Here is a 4,825-nt window from a genome sequence, read left to right on the forward strand (position 1 = left end):
ACTGTAAATACCATAGCAATTTAATACCATTTAAAGAGTAAATTTAAAAATTGTCTCTTTAGCTATCCTAATTGTAACATTGTTCCCTTTTCTTCTTATTTCCCATTTATAATTCCATTTCCCTTATAGAATTTTGTCCTGTAATATATATATATATATATATATATACACACACACATATATATATGTTTTATTTATTTAAGTAATATCCAGACCCAACATGAGGCTCAAAATCATGACCCTGAGATTAAGAGTCACATACTCTTGGGGTACCTGGGTGGCTCAGTCAGTTAAGCGTCCAACTTCGGCTCAGGTCATGATCTCATGGTTTGTGGGTTCAAGCCCTGCGTCAGGCTCTGTGCTGATAGCTAGCTCAAAGCCTGGAGTCTGTTTATGATTATGTGTCTCCCTCTCTCTCTGACCCTTCCCTACTCATGCTGTTTCTCTCTCTCTCTCTCATAAATAAATAAAACATTAACAAAAATTAAAAAAAAAAAGAGTCACAGACTCTTCCCATTGAACCAGTCAGGTGGCCCTGTCCTGTTATATATTTTTATGCATTCTAATTTATTTTTCAACTTGTCATACTTCCCTGCAATAAAAAATAAGTTGGCATGTTAATGCCGTTTACTTTCATTTTACATTTTTTATTTTTTAATATACTCTCACCTGTTTCATAAATAAAAAGTATAGATTGAGAAGTCTTAATCCCACATTCATGCCTTTCTTCCTTGTCCCTACCCTACAAATATAATCACTCATTAATTTTTAATGTATTCTTCCAGTGCCAGTTTTCCTTCATATAAATAAAAACAAAATTCAATATAGGCTTTTAAATTGAATATGTATTTCATCCTCATCCCTCCCCCCTTTTCTTGTATAAAAGATGGATTACTTTATTACATTTTTAAAACTGTAGAATGACAACGTACTGATTAATGAAAATACACAAATTAGACAAATATCAAACCACAATCCTGTTAAGAAATTTTCCTTTTCCTTTTCTCTTGAGGTTGAGGTTGGGTTGCAAACTCACCTTACATTCTTCAAGGACATTTCAGAAACTTACAATGCTTTTAGTTCTTTGAATTCAATACCAGTGAGACCCAAGTTTGCAAATGGCAGCCCTGGGGAGGCATGTTTTGTTTGAGTGGTCCCATATTTACAGATTGACACATGTTACATAAAGATACAGATTTCTGACCCTTGTGAAAATTGGATGATCAGCTAACCAAGCATTTCATTATTCAGTCAACAAGGAGCTGACGCTGAGTACAGCACCCTCCTCTTATCTGGGCTGATGCTCTGCGGTTTGCCACAGACTCCCCCTCACTCCCTAATATTGCTGCTTCAGCCCCCAGCACTTATTTCTCTTCCAAGGCTGGGCCCTGTAGGCATCTGACTTTGTGACCTCTGAGTTAACCTCTTTGTGAGTGATTTGGGAAAGTAGACACAATCAGGAATTTCTTTGAAACTTCAAAATGGGAAGCAGGAAAAGGATGAGTAGAGAAAATGGAAGGCAGATTAGGCTCTGAATTAGAGATTCAATTAAAAACAACCCCTGTTTTATGTGAGATTCCCCAGAGAACAGGACAGACCAATTACTTATTTATTTACACTGATTCCTGGGGTACAAATTCAGTCACCACCATGCACTGGAATTCTAGGTAAGGCAAGGTGGTAACTGAATTTGCACCCCAGGAAGAATGAAGTCTGTTGTGATTTAGTCGAGAGAACATAAGACTAAAATGAGAGAAAGGGCATTAAAATTTAAAAAAAACTTAAAAGAAAGAAAGGAAGGAAGAAAAGAAAGGCAGGCTAAAATGAAAGACAGGGCATACATTTGTCTTCTGTGAAAAGGCAAATGGGACATTGATTTTAAAAACTATGATGATTCTCGAATTGTCCATCAATACCACTATCAAATATTACCAATCTATTGTGTCCCAAATGTTAGTTATGAGTATAGAACACAAGAAATTTAATAGGACGTAGAGCCAGCATTTTGTATATCTGGTTTTTTAATATAGAATGCTTTAAAAAAAAATGATTAGAATTTGACAGTAAATTCTAATTCATTATTATGTCCTTAATACCTAGTATAGTACCTGGTATATGGAAAGTTTTGCTGAGAGTCAATGAATAAATTAGCTGTCCAGGAGGACAAAAAATACATAAATAGAATAGGTTTTAAAGAAGTTTTAACTTAAAAGTGACATTCAAGATCTGAAACAGAATTGTGAATAACAGTCTATATTCCACTTCTTATTCTTATTGGTAAATTCTCTGAAGAAATCTTGTGTTTTTTTTGGAATAGTTCCTTAAGAAAAGGAACAGCCTATAATAATTTGGTGCTAGGATTTTGTCTGAATTGAGGCATAACACTCTAATTCTGAAAATTGAAATCCCCCCAATGAAAACATGGTATGGACGCCTGGGTGGCTTAGTCGGTTAAGCATCTGACTTTCACTTAGGTCATGATCTCGCGGTTCGTGGGCTCGAGCCCCGCGTCGGGCTCTGTGCTGACTGCCAGCTCAGAGCCTGGAGCCTGTTTCAGTCTGTGACTCCCTCTCTCTCTGACCCTCCCCTGCTCACGCTATCTCTCTCTCTCTCTCCTAGAAATAAATAAAAAACATTAAAAATTAAAAAAAAAAAAAGAAAGAAAACATGGTAGTCAAAGACTTATATTGAGAATTCATAATGACCATAGCAAGCATGTCCGAAATTATCATATAAAACTTGTCACGTGGCTGCAATGATGGCATTTCTTAGGACACTTTCAGATTAATCATGAAAATAACTATTCTCTGAGCAGCTGCTGAAAAAGAAAACTTGTCTCTTGGAAGTTATTGAAGAGTTTGCTTTATTATGGTAGGTTATGGTCTTCAGCAGGACACTCACTTATCCTGAAATTGAGAATTTTTTCAGCCTCTGCAATGGTCTCAGGGTCTCCTACAGAATCTCCTAAAGAATAACTGTCAAAGTCATAACACTCAAGTGCATTCCACAATCTGGTTTCCCTATTTTGCGAATAAAGATATGCCATGCGCTTTACAGAAGGGGAAAACTGCATACTTAATGCAGCAAGAGGTGACCTGGTAGCACACTACCAGAGGGCTGTTTTTTAGGGTAATTTGTAGTGTTGTCTTCCTTCTGAAGACCAGCCCGAAATATTTCCCAGTTCTCTTGAGCACAGGAATAACCATCCAAATCCAGGAAACATCCAATTCTCTCAGATGACAGCAAAGACCTTAGGAGACCCAGATGTTTCCTCACTGATTACTCCCAGTAAAATCCAGTCAGAACCAACCAATTCAGAAAATGTAATAAGGGTTCAGACTTCTCGTGGAGCATATTCCTTATCTTTTCCCGAGGGTTGGTTTTTTTTTTTTTCCTCTTTTTTTTTCAGTGTTTCTTATTTCCGTGTAGTTATTAGGAGCTAAAAACAGGTTAAAAATGGAGACAGATTCTGTTTGTCTGGTTCCACTACTTTCTAGCTATGTGATCTTCTTGGGCAAGTTACTTAAAATCTCCATGCCTCAGTTTTATCTTTAGTAGTAGGTTAATAAACCCATGTAACGATTAAATGAGGCTATATGTTATAAAGTCCTCAGTTAATCCACACACATCCATGTCTAAAATGCCATGCTGGAAAGCCATGTGCAATCACTTTTTCTCAGTGAAAAAAATCAATAAAAGGAGTTTTTTACTTCAAAAGCATAACTGGGTAAATAGATAAATTCCTGTGAAATTTCTTATTCAACAAATTCACAGAGAGCCACATCTTTAACAAACCTTCCCAAAAAGCTTTAAGTAAAAATTCAGTTTTGAGTTTTAGGCGAATGAACTTTTCCACACAACTTAATTTTCTTAGTAAACAAAATTAGTCCCTTTAAATACCAACTCTTGTAAAAATTTTGACCATTGTTACATCAGTAGGGATCTTTTTATTTTTATTTTTTTTCTTTTACAGTTTATTGTCAAGTTGGTTTCCATATAACACCCAGTGCTCATCCCAACAAGTGCCCTCCTCCATGCCCATCACCCCCTTTCCCCTCTCCCTGCCCCATCAACACTCAGTTTGTTCTCAGTATTTAAGAGTCTCTTATGGTTTGCCTCTCTCCCTGTCCTTAACTATTTTTCCCCTTCCCCTCCCCCATGGTCCTCTTTTAAGTTTCTCCTGTTCCACATATGAGTGAAAACATGGTATCTGTCCTTCTCTGCCTGACTTATTTCATTTAGCGTAACACCCTCGAGTTCCATCCACGTTGCTACAAATGGCCAGATTTCATTCTTTCTCATTGCCATGTAGTATTCCATTGTATATATAAACCACATCTTCTTGATCCATTTGTCAGTTGATGGACATTTAGGCTCTTTCCATGATTTGGCTGTTGTTGAAAATGCTGCTATGAACATTGGGGTACATGTGCCCAAAAAGGGATCTTTTTAAACTCTGTCACCTATGTCCCTGTCTTGTTAAACAGTTTATAACGAACACAGCTTAACAACTTCTGGATGCTATAGGTTCATACCATATAGAATCACATATCTGGTACCTTGGAAGTAGGTTAGGTTTGGCCTACTAATACCAGAAAAGGGAAGAGAACCAGTCTTGAACATAACCACTGGGATAGGATTGGAACTCGGGGTTACTGACATGTTAACAAGTGCTCAAAATATTTCAAGGTATCAGGTCATAGTTCATAAAAGCAGTTGTCAGTGGGTGGCCCAAGGCAGCAGTTGAACACACAGTCAAGTTGACACAGAGTCAAATTGACACAAAATCAAATAGGTCAGAGGGAGATAGTTCTCTGGGATTCAG

The 4,825-nt window shown here is 37.1% G+C and overlaps 1 non-coding gene across 1 annotated transcript; it reads left to right on the plus strand.

Moving 5' to 3' along the window:
• Window positions 1–2,750: 2,750 nt before the first annotated feature.
• Window positions 2,751–2,816, plus strand: LOC120234584. The gene has a single exon (XR_005529139.1). It is a non-coding gene; the product is annotated as a small nucleolar RNA SNORD58 (small nucleolar RNA).
• Window positions 2,817–4,825: the final 2,009 nt, after the last annotated feature.

This window comes from Hyaena hyaena, unplaced genomic scaffold (assembly GCF_003009895.1).
Source record: "Hyaena hyaena isolate Hyena2069 unplaced genomic scaffold, ASM300989v1 scaffold_111, whole genome shotgun sequence".
In the NCBI taxonomy this organism is placed as follows: Eukaryota; Metazoa; Chordata; class Mammalia; order Carnivora; family Hyaenidae; genus Hyaena; species Hyaena hyaena.